At 40.9% G+C, this 18,019-nt stretch overlaps 1 protein-coding gene across 2 annotated transcripts in view; it reads left to right on the top strand.

Moving 5' to 3' along the window:
• Positions 1 to 18,019, top strand: part of immp2l (inner mitochondrial membrane peptidase subunit 2) — a 337,482-nt gene that overhangs the window by 204,294 nt on the left and 115,169 nt on the right. The window lies entirely within an intron of this gene.

The following is an 18,019-nucleotide window of genomic DNA, read 5'->3' as shown; positions in this document are numbered from 1 at the left end:
CACCAAAGAGGCGGGATTAGCCAACGCAGAATAGTGACGCTTATCTCTTGTTGATGACGTGTAGGTCGCATGAATGCGACCTGTCCGGTCAGACTGCAGTCGCATGTGAAAATATCGGATATGCATCGGATTTAGGACCACATATCCAAGCGGCCTGGGTCGCATGTGAAAAAATCGGATCTGTGTCATTCAGATTGTCAATAACAAATCGGATACAGGTCGCATATGGGCAAAAAAATCGGATATGGGTCGTTTCAGGGTGCAGTCTGAACGTAGTCCATGTGGGTTCGAATAGCTACTCGTATTCTGGCAAAATAACTAATACCTCGTTATGGGGTTCCAGACGCCATAGACTCAGACAAAGGTACCCCTTTCACCTCAAAAGTCACACAAGACCTTTGTAAGTATCTCTCACTAAACTGGCGTTTTCACATTCCGTACCACCCTCAATCCTCTGGTATCGTAGAACGTACTAATCGAACATTGAAAGACAAACTAACTAAGGCCATGCAGGCCACAGGTTTAAAAAATTGGGTAGACTTATTGCCAGCCACTCTGGCTGAAATGCGTATGACATCAAAACCTAGTCTAAGTGGATACTCCCCCTACGAAATTATTTTTGGAAGACCTTTCCCTCTCCCCTGGAAGAAGGGAACTCCGGCTCTGGGTACCTCTGATTTGAAAACACATATGGATGAGTATTCTGCAGCCCTTATAGATAAGTTGCATAAAATTTGTACTAAGGTCAATAGTACAATATCGTCTCCACCATCAGCACCCACACACCCCTTCCAAGTGGGAGACAAGGTGCTGGTGCGACTTTTTAAACGATTTGGACGACTGGGAGAACCTAGATATAGTGGGCCTGCAGAAATAGTCGTTATTACTCGTACTGCTGTTTTAACTGACCTTTTTCCACAGTGGATCCATGCCACGCGATTGAAGAAGGCTCCATAACAAAGCTGTGTTACAATGACAATCTTGAAATTAGTGACAGATCGTCACTTTAAATCTAACATTAAATCTACCATTCAATCATTTCAATTTCGAATTCAACACTTAAGAGACTAGTTAAATCTAACAATCCTGAATCACGTGTAGCTATAAAACTAACTTAAATCATGGCTTTAAATCTAAGTCATGAAAAGAATTTTCCAGACACCCAATTATTTTTGTTTAGTGGACCGAAAGCTACCGAATTTGAATCACAGACTTCCAATTTTATTTGTTTTTAAACATAGAATGATTAATGAATTTTGGGCCACATGGCCCTAAATTCTCCGCTATTTTCCTGCTTCACCATGAGCCAATTCAAGATACTACGTCATGCATCACGTGGTGGGCTTTCCCCGTTCGTACAAGGCATTGTGGGATACAAATTTGAAACAGGAGAGAAAAAGTGTGCGAATGAAATGTGAAAGACTGACTACAGTAATGGAAAATGAGAAGAAAAGACGGTATGTTACTGTATATACGAAGGAAAGGAAACGCGAGACCAAACTAATAAATATCGGCGCTCAGCGAGCACCTCGGTGTGATCAGCTGTTCGTTGAGTGACAGAATGATGTAACTGTCAGTGCACGGTCAAAGGTAAACCTGTAGATGGCAGTAATGTGACACTGTAGATGCCAGCTGCCGTAAAACCCAAAAGAAGAAGAAGGTAAACCTGCGCATGCGCACACGGAAATGGCCTGATATTTTGTGAGATATTACAGAAATAAACGTACATCACAATGACCAAATTTCAGAGGGAACTAAATTTTACCGGTTTTATGAAATCGAAAGTCCGTCTAGCTTTAAGAAATGAAAGTTCAGTTTTTCCTGGCGTAATTCCGTTACTGACTTTTCTTTCCTTGTAAAAAATTTTGCGTTCGGAGTTAAACGCCACCAATTTTTCTATGCTTTCTAGGGTCAAAAGATACCCCATACAGTGTAAAATTTTTACTTAATACCATTATTTTGAATACTGCAACTAAAAAAAAAAAGTTACCACATTTTTACTGTGAATGTAATTCTGTTACTGAAGAACTACCCTTCTCCATTTCTATCATTTCACTTTCCAGTATACTGCACCAAGTCTCTCTTGGGCATCCTGTTTTTCTTTTCCCATCAGGTATCCATCTTAATGCAATCGTGGTGTTCTCATCGCTGTTTTCTCTTAGGACATGTCTTATCCAGTGCCACCATCTCCTTTTTATTTCAGTTTCTATACTACACTGTTTGGTTTTGATGTATAGGGTTTTTATTTGAGGTCTTTTTTTTTTTTTTGACCAAAAGATTCTGCAGATTTTCCAGAGACAGGAACTGTGGAAGGAGTTGTGGGCAATTAGTTTATTCATATCGGATTGTATCATATGGATATCTAGGCAGTGCCTAAAAGCGGAGCTCCTGATGAGTGAATGAGCAAAATATTTACAAGGACACAAAATCAACCTGAATAGAATAGTAATAATATTATCGCACCATGAATGAACCTTTGAACTGTGTAGTTTTGTGTATTTCACGTCAATAAATTGCTGCATTGTCTTGTGACAGTGAGACCAATAATGAGATACGCATCACAGTTGCGATACATATTTATTCCTTTCTTTGACACCGCATGCCATGCGCCAGAAACAACACCACGACATTTATTATGGTGTGATTCTGCTGGGTGCCTGGTGGACAGCAGTGAACCAGCGCTTTCACTTTACATCATTACTATAGAGTTACGATCAAATATTCTTGGACATGAGAACTAATCTGTGTCGATCCGCAGGAGTTTTAGATTATCTAACACTTAATACGATGCTCATAATTGCTATTGAACTATACAATAATTATGTTTACATGAGTGTGGAGAGTAAGAAATTGTTCAGGTTAAAAAAAAAGCATATACAGTGGTGCTTGAAAGTTTGTGAACCCTTTAGAATTTTCTATATTTCTGCATAAATATGACCTAAAACTTCATCAGATTTTCACAGAAGTCCTAAAAGTAGATAAAGAGAACCCAGTTAAACAAATGAGACAAAAATATTATACTTGGTCATTTATTTATTGAGGAAAATGATCCAATATTACATATCTGTGAGTGGCAAAAGTATGTGAACCTCTAGGATTAGCAGTTAATTTGAAGGTGAAATTAGTGTCAGGTGTTTTCAATCAATGGGATGACAATCAGGTGTGAGTGGGCACCCTGTTTTATTTAAAGAACAGGGATCTATCAAAGTCTGATCTTCACAACACATGTTTGTGGAAGTGTATCATGGCATGAACAAAGGAGGTTTCTGAGGACCTCAGAAAAAGCGTTGTTGATGCTCATCAGGCTGGAAAAGGTTACAAAACCATCTCTAAAGAGTTTGGACTCCACCAATCCACAGTCAGACAGATTGTGTACAAATGGAGGAAATTCAAGACCATTGTTACCCTCCCCAGGAGTGGTTGACCAACAAAGATCACTCCAAGAGCAAGGCGTGCAATAGTTGGCGAGGTCAGGACCCCAGGGTAACTTCTAAGCAACTGAAGGCCCCTCTCACATTGGCTAATGGTAATGTTCATGAGTCCACCATCAGGAGAACACTGAACAACAATGGTGTGGATGGCAGGGTTGCAAGGAGAAAGCCACTGCTCTCCAAAAAGAACATTGCTGCTTGTCTGCAGTTTGCTAAAGATCATGTGGACAAGCCAGAAGGCTATTGGAAAAATGTTTTGTGGCTGGATGAGACTAAAATAGAACTTTTTGGTTTAAATGAGAAGCGTTTGGAAAAAGGAAAACACTGCATTCCAGCATAAGAACCTTATCCCATCTGTGAAACATGGTGGTGGTAGTATCATGGTTTGAGCCTGTTTTGCTGCATCTGGGCCAGGATGGCTTGTCATCATTGATGGAACAATGACTTCTGAATTACACCAGCGAATTCTAAAGGAAAATATCAGGACATCTATCCATGAACTGAATCTCAAGAGAAGGTGGGTCATGCAGCAAGACAATGACCCTAAGCATACAAGTCATTCTACCAAAGAATGGTTAAAGAAGAATAAAGTTAATGTTTTGGAATGGCCAAGTCAACGTACTGACCTTAATCCAATCGAAATGTTGTGGAAGGACCTGAAGCGAGCAGTTCATGTGAGGAAACCCACTAACATCCCAGAGTTGAAGCTGTTCTGGACAGAGGAATGGGCTAAAATTCCTCCAAGCCGGTGTGCAGGACTGATCAGCAGTTACCGCAAACGTTGTGACCCCCTTTGCTGCACAAAGCGGTCACACCAGATACTGAAAGCAAAGGTTCACATACTTTTGCCACTCACAGATATGTAATATTGGATTATTTTCCTCAATAAATAAATGACCAAGTATAATATGTTTGTCTCATTTGTTTAACTGGGTTCTCTTCATCTACTTTTAGGACTTGTGTGAAAATCTGATAATGTTTTAGGTCATATTTATGCAGAAATATAGAAAATTCTAAAGGGTTCACAAACTTTCAAGCACCACTGTAATGCAAAGATACGTTGCCAGCTATGGAAAAAAAATAGTAGGATAAAAACTTACTGGAAAACAAACTCCTCAACCGAATGCAGCGTATGAGCTCCAAGGGTTCGAGCTGCAATCAAGATATTTCAAACTCGATGTCAAACAGATGTCAGATTACAACTGTCAACTCTCCAACAAGCTACTGGACTAATAAAACTGTTTTAACTTGTTTTATTTTATATCAAACTGTCGTGAATATTTTCCGGAAAACGTGTTAGTAAATAAACCCACATTATTTTTCAGAAGCAAATTAAAAATAAGTGCTGGACTAAAAACCCAGATATCTTATGGAAATCAAGATACACATTTCGTTTTCTGGTGGTTAAGTGTTGATGAGATACGTTACCTTGCTCTTACCGTATGATCAGGTTCCCTGTGGCGGTACACGTATGTCGTTTGTACGTACAGTCGCAAAAGCCATCAAAATTCAGGTTGATGTGTTCCCATATTCTCTTAAGTACAGAGTCACACTGACTTCCTATTGCTGTTGTATATCTTTACCTTGGTTTTTATGCTGATTGAGGTACTTTTCCATATTGATTGTATTTTGCAGAAGGCAGCTTTTGTTTTACCTTTTTTTTTATACTTTTAAAGGAGAACTGAAGGCAAATTTTTTATTATCAAAATTCTATTGATCTCATTTTATAAAATGTACGAATGCATTTCTGACAGCTATTTTGTCGCTGCTATAGCAAGTGATGAGTGTTTGAAATACGCTATGTAATATATCAGTCCATATGTCAAAGCAATGGCCGTAAACGAGATTCGTTGAGACCTGTGCAAGACATCGTAGGACGGAAGTAAAACGTACAGCGGAAATCAAAGTGACCGTCATCTGCCAACGTTGTCAAAAGACGCGCGCGCCCTCTTTCGAATGCTGATGTAATCAAGCCGGAAGTTTTCCCTGTGTCCGAAATCACTCCCTAATCACTATATAGGGCACTATATAGCATGGACGCCATTTTGTAGTGCTGTCCGAAACCTTAGTGAGGATTATTTACACTCTATATAGTGCACTCAAAGTATCCCACAATGCATCACGAAAAGTAGAGTACAACTGATGGTCACTAACCAAAGTAATATATCCCATCATGCATTGCAGTCATGCTGAAAGAAATCAAATTAAAAGCCTCAAATTTGATTTAATAAAAGGCAGCGGCAAAGAAGAAAGTATTCAGCCTTGATTTAAAAGAACTGAAAGATGCAGGTACTTTGTATTGATTAATGTGGGAAATGCGCTCAGTATAATATGGATTTATCACAAAAACACATCCATGTATTTATTATTTTGAAAACCAACCAGCCGCCTGATCTGACACGTTTTAATTGTGCGAAAGTAATGACGTAAATACCGGCACGACGGACTAGTGTCCGAAAGCGTTTTTTGTTGGGTTTTTTGTTTGTTTTTTTCCATTTAACCAATGGTTTGAAGTCGTATGGAATAATCTCCATCACTGATGAAGCTGGCAAATCTCAAAATTAATCTAAATTGGAATGATATGGCGATCTGGCCGCTGTGTAAACAGTTTTCAAAATGGCGGCGCTGACACTTCATGTTTGGAGTCTCGCACAAGTCTCGTGAAGATCGCGCAGATAAGCGACGCCTGGCGTGGACCAAACGCACTACATTCAACATGGCTAAAAACCGAAAAGGCCAATAAGTGTAATATAATATGCCAATACGAGTCACGATATAAGGTTAATCAAACCGAAAATGTAATTGAATAACACGTTAATTAAGAAATAAAAGCAAGTTTAAAGGAACAGTCCACCGTACTTCCATAATGGAATATGCTCTTATCTGAATTGAGACGAGCTGCTCCGTACCTTCTCCGAGCTTTGCGCGACCTCCCAGGCAGTCAGACGCAGTCAGACGCGCTGTCACTCCTGTTAGCAATGTAGCTAGGCTCAGTATGGCCAATGGTATTTTTTGGGGCTGTAGTTAGATGCGACCAAACTCTTCCGCGTTTTTCCTGTTTACATAGGTTTATATGACCAGTGACATGAAACAAGTTCAGTTACACAAATTGAAACGTAGCGATTTTCTATGCTATGGAAAGTCCGCACTATAATGACAGGCGTACTAACACCTTCTGCGCGCTTCGACAGCGCATTGATACGGAGCTCAGAGAGGTGAAGGTATCAATGGGCTGTCGAAGCGCGCAGAAGGTGTTAGTACGCCTGTCATTATAGTGCGGACTTTCCATAGCATAGAAAATCGCTACGTTTCAATTTGTGTAACTGAACTTGTTTCATGTCACTGGTCATATAAACCTATGTAAACAGGAAAAACGCGGAAGAGTTTGGTCGCATCTAACTACAGCCCCAAAAAATACCGTTGGCCATACTGAGCCTAGCTACATTGCTAACAGGAGTGACAGCGCGTCTGACTGCGTCTGACTGACTGGGAGGTCGCGCAAAGCTCGGAGAGGTACGGAGCAGCTCGTCTCAATTCAGATAAGAGCATATTTCATTATGGAAGTACGGTGGACTGTTCCTTTAAAAATGACTTCAGTTCCCCTTTAATGTCTTTTGCTGTTCCGTTATTGTTACTGATGTTGCCAATGTAAGTGAAATCTTCAACAACTTCCATGTTGTTGTTGTTGTTGTTTCCCAGTGCAGTCGGTTGTGTCCTGTTATCGCTCTCTAACATTTAAGTTATTCCACGAAATCGAGTCATACATGAGCTGATAGCTGACGAGGCACGTAGTGCCGAGTTGTCTATAAGCCATGTACGACGAGATTGAGTGGAATAACTGTTTTATTCTATCCACATTCACTGGATTTTGAGAAACAGAGCATTTTTATTTTTTGCAAATTTGATAAATAACTTTATACAAAACATCCAACAGGCATTTCTGCTTAGAATGTAAAGAAACCGGAGACATGACAGTAGTAATTTTAGTCCAGGACCTGGTTTAGATATGTATACACGTAATTTAGGAGAGGATAACTGAACTGTTCTTGGCTAATTTGACTCCAAGGAATAACTTGGGATGTGTGCCAAAATCACTATAGCCTAGGTCAAAACCAGCCGTACGTGCTCCTACGGCCGGTCTACGTGCAAAAAAACGCAAGAAACGCACGGAGGGCGCGCGTGTGACGTGCTGATTTTCGAGCCGTAGACTGGCCGCAGACCGGCCGCAGAGGTTCTTTGTCATGTCAAACAAACTCTACGGGCGCTTACGTTTTTTTCAGGTTGCAAGACAAACTTACAGCCAACGTGCGTCTTTCTCCACGAACAAAAAAAACGCAGCGATTTGGGAAACGCCAAAAATCGCACGGCCAAAAAATCGTACGTCCGGTTGTGACCTAGGCTTATCCGGGGTGAATAGCCTGAAAATTACCAATCAAAGATGGCCGCTGGTATTACGGTATTATTATTGTGTTACTCTTCATGTTCCTGACCCTGGTTTATGTGACACATAAACAGTAATAATTAACAGTAGTAATATTTTTCACTTTAAGTTAACATTCCATTGATCATAATAGTATGATTGACAATACAATTTCTTTATATTAATCAAATGCTTGCTTTCTTATACTCTCCTAAATTATGTGCATAGGTCTCCCACTTCCATGATTTCATGTTTGAGATAGGGTTATTCTGTTTTTCTCATGTTTTCTGTGAAACTGCAATTTTGGCCAATTTTTTTTTTTTTTTAAACTTTGCCCTTGACCAAAGCTTGTTCCCTTTTCCTTCAGTCATAAAAACGATGTCACTAATGGATTCCCCATACCCAAAAACCCATAAAATGAGGTATTGCACATACTTCTGTGTTGAGTGGTTCAAAATTTGATATTTTCAATATGGCTACCGGCAGCCATCTTGGATTGGTAATTTTTGGCCTGTTCGCCCCGGATAGCGATTTTGGCACACATCCCAAGTTCCTTGAGTTCAAATTGGCCTATAACAGTTCAGTTATTCTCTCCTAAATTAAGTGCATACATATCTAACCCAGGTCCTGTACTATTTGTGAAAAATGCTGTAATAATAATTCTTGAAAATAATTTTAAAAAGATGCGTTCTTACCATCAAATACTTTTAATCCATATTTTGTTGCTTTTTTTTGGTGGGGGGGGATTGTTTTCGAGTAGAGATTTTATTTTGTTCTTAGTTGGTTCAGCAACACGCTCCGCCATTTTGTTGTTGTATCTATATTCTTTTAGCTATTTCTGTTTCTTTTAAATACTTGATAACAAAGCTGCTATTTTGTTTTTCTCTCCTCGCAGTATATGAGCTGATATCCTAGTAGTAGAGTCACCAATCAGAGCATGCGATTGCTCATATCCAGTGAATGTGGATAGAAAAAAAAGTTTTGTTTTCTTTTCGTTTATGTTCACGTCAGTGCTTCTTGGTACTTCATTGAGTTTTGTTGACTTTTCTTTTTTTTTCTTTTGCTTGACATGAGACAGATATCATCCATGTGGTCTAAATCTTTCAAAAAAAAAAAGTTCGGTGTCCATTGCATGCTTGTGGTTTTATTACTTATTGTTGTTTTCATGCACCAGTCTATTGCGATAATGAACAGGATGGGGGATATAATGCAGCCTTGAAGCACTCCAGATGTTACCGGGAACCACTCCGACTGTTCACCATTATGTAATACACAACATTCATAGTTGTTGTAGAAGATTTGTATAGAGTGTCAATTTTTGATGGTAATCCATATGCTCTGCCCAGAAGCAGTTTCTTTTGATGCTGTCAGAAGCTTTCTGAAAGTTACTAAAATTTAAAACGGGTTTATTTTGCCAATCGATGCGTTGTTCTATGATGTTTCTGAAGATAAATCTGTGGTCGATGCATAATTGTGATGATTATGTTAATATTACTCTCAACAGTACTGTACTGGCTACTCAGACTCATGTTATTCCTCTCCAGTTCGTACAGTCATCCAGGTCTTGACAAAGAGTCCTTTTGGCCAGTCAGCAGGAATGGTGTTGTGTTTCCAGATGTGTTCAAACACACAGAATCGACGTCATGTGTTCATGTGCATGATTATTAGCTCATCCGGCCGACAGGTGATGAGTTTATGCCATCATGTGTTGTCCGTCCATCTGGCGTCATCCACATTTCATGAAAATCTCTTCTTCTCTTTCAATTCTTCATCGATTTTTATTCTTTTTGGCAGGAAGGTAGGTCTGCCTGGGGTGCATATAGCTTCTCCCCAAATTTGCATTTATTGCAATTAATAATGAAGATATGGAGTAATTAAACTCTAACGAGCAGTTTCTACACAAATCACTTCTTGTCCCTCAATTCTTCACCGATTTTGATTCTTTCTGGCATGAAGGTAGGGGGACCTAGGGTGCATAGAACTTCTATCTAGATGTGCTTAATTACAATTATTAATGAAGTTATGGACTAATTAAGCCTTAATGAGCAGTTCAACAAAAATCGCTTCTTCTCAGTCAATTCCTCACTGTTTTGGATTCTTTCTGGCAAATAGGTCGGTATTCCTAGGGTGTATATAGCTTCAATATCTAGCTTGTATATAGTGTATATAGCTTGCAACATTTATTGCGCAAGGTGGCCCAGTTTAGATCGTTCCTTCTGGACTAGACGGGGCCAGAGTGAGCTACGCTGTCATTGATGGTCTCATTGTGTTCTGACATCACATGAATTAACCAGACTTTATTACAAACAACACTCACTGGATCAACTTACTTCTCTCTTTTTCCCCTCTTGCTTTTCTTCTTCTTCTGTCTGCTCTGTATAAGCACAGCCTTTCCAGTGTGTAGATTGGACTGGGGGACAATGTATTGAATTTATACTTGTGTCAGTGATTAGTCTAATCAAACAATCAGATAAAAATTAAGAATCTGAAGATCAATTTAGACTCATCTTTGCCGATTTTCTAACAACATGGTGCCATGACCCAGATGACACACTCATGCTTTTCAGGGTTTCCCCTAGAGCATCATAGCGCAGCGGCTACTAGGGTGCATCAGTTGCCCCCTAAAAATGAAAAGTTCCTCCGATCATGATGCATTTTTGTTTTTATGTTCCTTTTGGTAAGAAAACACACTGGGTGAAATATTTTGACAAAATTCAAAAGTTTAATGGTGGCACCAGGAGCTCAAAGTTATGGAAAAAGCTGCTATTTTATGACTTTTATGACAAAATTTCAATCACTTTTCATGAAACATATGGCACCTTATAGAGTATACCAAATATCTTAGATACTGTAGACAGTATGTCTAGAATGTCTAAAAATATTTGGAGGTTGATTTTAGGGTGTCACTAGCATTATCTATCAATGTTATAACCCTGGTTTTAAGCTTGCTGCCTATGCATATGCTAGCCCCTATTAAAGTTATAATGATGCTGGATTACCTGCTTTCAAGACAACTGAAGATACAAGTGAAATGTTAAGAAGCAAATTCTCAGTGTCTATTTCCAATGTGGCCGTCTCAGATTTGGAACCATTACTCTGTCTTTTGCTACAACTTGCATAATGTTCTGGAATCTGTCTTCTATTGTGGCAGAACCAACTTTCTCATGGGCTAGTTTAACCCCACGATCTGCCACATCATTTGTCACAATGAAGTTTGTGAGTGTTGCCTTTATCCTCTGGTAAGATGCCAAGCCATCCCATTGTGACACTGGTGTTGAGAGCAGACGATCATCAGATATATCAAAAGCTGCAAAGAACAGCCACGAGTCTTCACCTATGAAGTTTTCCAGTTTGAGGGCCACAAGAAAGCAATAAATGGAGTCCAACATTGTGATTCAAACCTTACGCAAAAACATAAAATGCATCAGATTTTATGAAAGCGAGGGCAACTGATGCACCCTAGCGGCTACGCTACACTTAATTTATTGACCGATACGTTTAGTGACATGCCGCTACGCATTAAACCGCCTACGTGACGCTTACACTTTAGGCCTACAGTATAAAGCTAGAATCAACATGCATGTGTTTCGTAGCCTTTGAGCAGGTAATCAATACAGTCCATGCAAGCCCATGGCCCTGAACTTGACCTAAGTTCACAGCTGATGTCCGAGAAGGGTATTCTACGCTGACTGGCTGAGTATGTGCGATATTCTTGGTATTACAACCCCGATTCCAAAAAAGTTGGGACAAAGTACAAATTGTAAATAAAAACGGAATGCAATGATGTGGAAGTTTCAAAATTCCATATTTTATTCAGAATAGAACATAGATGACATATCAAATGTTTAAACTGAGAAAATGTATCATTTAAAGAGAAAAATTAGGTGATTTTAAATTTCATGACAACAACACATCTCAAAAAAGTTGGGACAAGGCCATGTTTACCACTGTGAGACATCCCCTTTTCTCTTTACAACAGTCTGTAAACGTCTGGGGACTGAGGAGACAAGTTGCTCAAGTTTAGGGATAGGAATGTTAACCCATTCTTGTCTAATGTAGGATTCTAGTTGCTCAACTGTCTTAGGTCTTTTTTGTCGTATCTTCCGTTTTATGATGCGCCAAATGTTTTCTATGGGTGAAAGATCTGGACTGCAGGCTGGGTAGTTCAGTACCCGGACCCTTCTTCTACGCAGCCATGATGCTGTAATTGATGCAGTATGTGGTTTGGCATTGTCATGTTGAAAAATGCAAGGTCTTCCCTGAAAGAGACGTCGTCTGGATGGGAGCATATGTTTCTCTAGAACCTGGATATACCATTCAGCATTGATGGTGTCTTTCCAGATGTGTAAGCTGCCCATGCCACACGCACTAATGCAACCCCATACCATCAGAGATGCAGGCTTCTGAACTGAGCGCTGATAACAACTTGGGTCGTCCTTCTCCTCTTTAGTCTGAATGACACGGCGTCCCTGATTTCCATAAAGAACTTCAAATTTTGATTCGTCTGACCACAGAACAGTTTTCCACTTTGCCACAGTCCATTTTGAATGAGCCTTGGCCCAGAGAAGACGTCTGCGCTTCTGGATCATGTTTAGATACGGCTTCTTCTTTGAACTATAGAGTTTTAGCTGGCAGCGGCGGATGGCACGGTGAATTGTGTTCACAGATAATGTTCTCTGGAAATATTCCTGAGTCCATTTTGTGATTTCCAATACAGAAGCATGCCTGTATGTGATGCAGTGCCATCTAAGGGCCCGAAGATCACGGGCACCCAGTATGGTTTTCTGGCCTTGACCCTTACGCACAGAGATTCTTCCAGATTCTCTGAATCTTTTGATGATATTATGCACTGTAGATGATGATATGTTCAAACTCTTTGCAATTTTACACTGTCGAACTCCTTTCTGATACTGCTCCACTATTTGTCGGCGCAGAATTAGGGGGATTGGTGATCCTCTTCCCATCTTTACTTCTGAGAGCCGCTGCCACTCCAAGATGCTCTTTTTATACCCAGTCATGTTAATGACCTATTGCCAATTGACCTAATGAGTTGCAATTTGGTCCTCCAGCTGTTCCTTTTTTGTACCTTTAACTTTTCCAGCCTCTTATTGCCCCTGTCCCAACTTTTTTGAGATGTGTTGCTGTCATGAAATTTCACATGAGCCAATATTTGGCAGAAAATTTCAAAATGTCTCACTTTCGACATTTGATATGTTGTCTATGTTCTATTGTGAATACAATATCAGTTTTTGAGATTTGTAAATTATTGCATTCCATTTTTATTTACAATTTGTACTTTGTCCCAACTTTTTTGGAATTGGGGTTGTATATTAGGTAATATTCCAAGATAACTCGTGCAAAAATAGCGGCACCTTCAAGCCGGGTACGAATGAGAACAACTCTGACGGGTCATGGCTTAATTACAGGGTTTTTCACAAAGAAAACTGCGGAAAACAACTCAGCAACAGTGGCAGACCATAGTTGTGAGGCCGCAATGGCCAGTTCGCTGCATGTTTCTGACCAGCTCAAGTCTGACCGTGAGAGGATTTAGACATCTGCACTATTGCCAAAATTTAATGATCAGTATTTTGAACAACTCGCTCCATGTTGCATCAGCATTCCCTTTGTTTGATGTGAAATAAACTGCGGTCTCCTTTGGAAAAGGACACTGCTTGTGAGATGCAAGTGGGTATTGTATTGACTTTTTTTCTGTTTTTAGGGTGGAATTCAGTAAAATTCTAAGTAAAATATAGCCTTTTCCCCAACATGTTGAACCGGTAAAAAAATCAGCTCTAGATGTCACCAGAAGCCATAAAATGAACCCTTATATTTAAAAATTTTCTGGGGGAGCATGCTCCCAGACCCCCCCAGCTTACACGCTGGCTACGGAGGCGTGCTCTTTGCACCTCGCTGCACTCGGAAGGCTACTATTCTTTCCAGTTTTTCTAGGGGAAACCCTGTCTCTGTCGTGAGTTATGCCATTATTTGTGAACCAAGAGAAAGACTTTCCTTGTACGATAGACGAGTCTGGATTCTGTCAGGGATTGAGAGAATACTTAAGGTTTGGCAGTTCCCAGTAATTTCCACAGAAATGCATCAAATCCTGTCCTAGAGCAATCCAGTGTTTCAGCCCTAATGAGCAGTCAAACTGAACTGTGCATCCTTATATAAGATGTGATCAGAGATTCCCCCAAGGGCAAATAATAAGGACGAGTCAACAATGGTGCAGTAAAAACAGCGCACCAGTACTGCAGTGTGAGGTGTGTTTGCAGTTTGTTTAATACGGTTGTAGATAGAACAGCAATAAGGGAAGCTGACATGATGCAATGATGCTTGATTTGAGAGTTCATGCCTTCTCTCTTAATGCACTTTTCTCTGGTCTCTAATATAAAGCTTCAGCTCTGCTGGCATCACTTGTTTGTTTATCCATTCACCACTTAATAGCTCACTGCTCCATTGTTGGCCACTCACGTTCACAAATGGCAGGGACGAGACGTGTTTTCAGGGCCGAACTCACTCAAATCAGGGAAGGCGATTGATCCTAGATTGTCTACCCTTTTGTGTCTAATGACTCTGGCCCAGTTTGGGTAGAGGAGGAGCCGGATGGAGAGTGCGAAACGTTGAAGACCGACAGCTGAAAGGAATTCAACACAAAACATTATTGAGTAGACAGAAATAACTGTCAGCCTTGTCAAGTATTGAAAAGATGTGCTTTCATTTTGTCACAAGATCTTTACATTTGTTTTTGGGTTGTTGGTTTGGGGGTTTTTTTTATCCCTACTGGTTGCTTGGACTGTGTTACAGTAAACGTCTTCATCTTATCCATTCATCCATCTGTTATCTACACCGCTTATCCATCAGGGTCACGGGGGAAGCTGGAGCCAATCCCAGATGACTTTGGATGAGAGGCGGGGTTCACCCTGGGCAGGTTGCCAGTCTATCACAGGGCTAACACAGAGATGAACAACTATTCACACTCACATTCACACCTCTGGGTAATTTAGAGTAGTCAGTTGACCTCATTCTCATGTCCAAAGGCATGGATTCTTGGAGGAAACGAGGGCACCCAGAGGAAACCCACACAGGCATGAAGAGAACATGCAAACTCCACAGAGAAAGGCCCCAGTATACATTAAAGGCATTTAGCAAATGCTCTTATTCAGAGCGATGTACAACACAACCCTGACACACCCCTCCCAGGGATCAATTTGGGGTTAGGTGCCTTGCTCAGGGGCACTTCATCCATTCCTGCTAGCCCAGGGAATTGAACCAGCAACCTTTTGGTCCCAAAGCTATTTCTTTAACCTCTAGGCCATGGCTAGAATTGAACCAGCGACCATTTGGTCCCAAAGCTGCTTCTCTAACCTCTAGGTCATGGCTAGACTCGAACCAGTGACCTTTTGGTCCCAAAGCTACTTCTCTAACCAAGAATCGAACCAGCGATCTTTTGATCCCAAAGCTACTTTTCTAACCTCTAGGCCATGGCTAGACTCGAACCAGTGACCATTTGGTCCCAAAGCTGCTTCTCTAACCTCTAGGCCATGGCTAGAATTAAACCAGAAGCCTTTTGCTTCCAAAGCCTAGAGGTTAGAGCTACTTCTCTAACCTCTAGGCCATGGCTAGAATAGAACCAGCGACCATTTGCTCCCAAACCTGCTTCTCTAACCTCTAGGCCATGGCTAGAATCAAACTTTCAAAAGAATCAAACAAACAGAAGGTCCCAAAGTCAAATTTTGGTTTTGGTCCCAAAGCCTAGAGATTACAGCTACTTCTCTAAACTCTAGGCCATGGCTGGAATCGAACCAGCGACCATTTGGTCCCAAAGCTACTTCTCTAAACTCTAGGCCATGGCTAGAATCTAACCAGTGACTATTTGGTCCCAAACCTGCTTCTTTAATCTCTAGGCCATGGCTAGAATCAAACCAGCGACCTTTTGATCCCAAAGCCTAGAAGTTAGAGCTACTTCTCTAACCTCAAGGCCATGGCTAGACCATGAGATTCAAACCCAGAACCTTCTTGCTGTGAAGCAACAGTGCTAACCACTGTGCCTGCCATCCTGTCTTGGGATGAATGAGGGCTGTGAATAATCGTGGTGCATGACTCCTTACCTCAGTGTTGTAATAAATTCATCCTGAGCGGCCTGAGGGAACTACTCTCACTGGTACAAGAACTTTTTTAGCTAAATCACGAACACTGAACTGCTGAAAAGTTGATGCAATAGATAATAGATGCAGTAAGGTTACTGTCAGTGGAACACACGCAGTAGATACTGTATTTACTGTGGGCTCTGTTACCATTTGGAAAGGACTCCTGCCAGGTGGAATCTCTGTGTCACGCTGAGCTTTAATAGGACGAATGAGAGCTGTTGTAATGGGTGCAGTGCTAAAACACTTCTGTGAGGTGATGTTTGTCTCGGCAGAGGCCGCTTCAAGGACATGTTTGATTGTGTGTGCATTCCTTATCCTTTTTTATACACTTTATCAATTTCTCCTTTGCAAGTTATTTAATAATTGTATTACTTGTGCATCTAAATTGTTGGATAATTGTAAATTGATTGCGTGGGTAATTGTGAATTATTTAACTGAATTCAGCAGATACGTGGATCCCAAATAGTGGGAAAAATGAGGCCCAGTTTGGTCCTAATTAATCAGAAATCGGCAGATTTTTGTCTGTTGCTTAATGCTTTAGGGGTACAGGTTGAAAGTACAGCTCGCTCTCTCTTTGGTTCTCTTTGTGTGTGTGTTTCTATCTTGCTCTAATTCCCTCTATCTGTCTTTGTGTTTCTCTCTCTCACACTTTCTCTGTGTGTGTGTGTGTGTGTGTGTGTGTGTGTGTGTGTGTGTGTGTGTGTGTGTGTGTGTGTGTGAGACACTCTCTCTCGCTCTTTGGTTCTCTTTCTGTGTGTTTCTATCTTGCTCTAATTCCCTCTATCTGTCTGTCTCTTTGTGTTTCTCTCTCTCTCTTTCTCTTTGTGTGTGTGTGTGTGTGAGACTCTCTCTCGCTCTTTGATTCTCTGTGTGTGTGTCTCTCTCTCTCTAATTCCCTCTATCTGTCTGTCTCTCTCTCACTCACTCTTTGGTTCTCTTTGTGTGTGTCCCTATCTCTCCCTCTCTAATCCCCCTCTCTCTTTTTCTCTCACTCTTTGATTCTCTTTGTGTGTGTGTGTGTGTGTGTGTGTGTGTGTGTGTGTGTGTGTGTGTGTGTGTGTGTGAGAGAGAGACACTCTCTCTCGCTCTTTGGTTCTCTTTGTGTGTGTTTCTATCTTGCTCTAATTCCCTCTATCTGTCTGTCTCTTTGTGTTTCTCTCTCTCTCTCTCTCTCTCTCTCTCTCTCTCTCTCTCTCTCTCTCTCACTCTTTCTCTTTGTGTGTGTGTGTGTGAGACTCTCTCTCGCTCTTTGATTCTCTTTGTGTGTGTCTGTGTCTATCTCTCTCTAATTCCCTCTATCTGTCTGTCTCTCTCTCTCACTCTTTGGTTCTCTTTGTGTGTGTCCCTATCTCTCTCTCTCTAATCCCCCTCTCTCTTTTTCTCTCACTCTTTGATTGTGTGTGTGTGTGTGTGTGTGTGTGTGTGTGTGTGTGTGTGTGTGTGTGTGTGTGTGTGAGAGACTCTCTCTCGCTCTTTGATTCTCTTTGTGTGTGTGTCTATCTCTCTCTAATTCCTTCTATCTGTCTGTCTTTCTCTCTCTCTCTCACTCTTTGGTTCTCTTTGTGTGTGTCCCTATCTCTCTCTAATCCCCCTCTCTCTTTTTCTCTCACTCTTTGGTTCTCTTTGTGTGTGTCCCTATCTCTCTCTCTCTAATCCCCCTCTCTCTTTTTCTCTCACTCTTTGATTGTGTGTGTGTGTGTGTGAGAGACACTCTCTCTCGCTCTTTGGTTCTCTTTGTGTGTGTCCCTATCTCTCTCTCTCTAATCCCCCTCTCTCTTTTTCTCTCACTCTTTGATTGTGTGTGTGTGTGTGTGTGTGTGTGTGAGAGACTCTCTCTCGCTCTTTGATTCTCTTTGTGTGTGTGTCTATCTCTCTCTAATTCCTTCTATCTGTCTGTCTTTCTCTCTCTCTCACTCTTTGGTTCTCTTTGTGTGTGTCCCTATCTCTCTCTCTCTAATCCCCCTCTCTCTTTTTCTCTCACTCTTTGATTCTCTTTGTGTGTGTGTATCTATCTCTCTCTA

This window comes from Neoarius graeffei, chromosome 8 (genome assembly GCF_027579695.1).
Source record: "Neoarius graeffei isolate fNeoGra1 chromosome 8, fNeoGra1.pri, whole genome shotgun sequence".
Classification (NCBI taxonomy): domain Eukaryota; kingdom Metazoa; phylum Chordata; class Actinopteri; order Siluriformes; family Ariidae; genus Neoarius; species Neoarius graeffei.
This window is presented reverse-complemented; position numbering and strand designations above follow the sequence as displayed.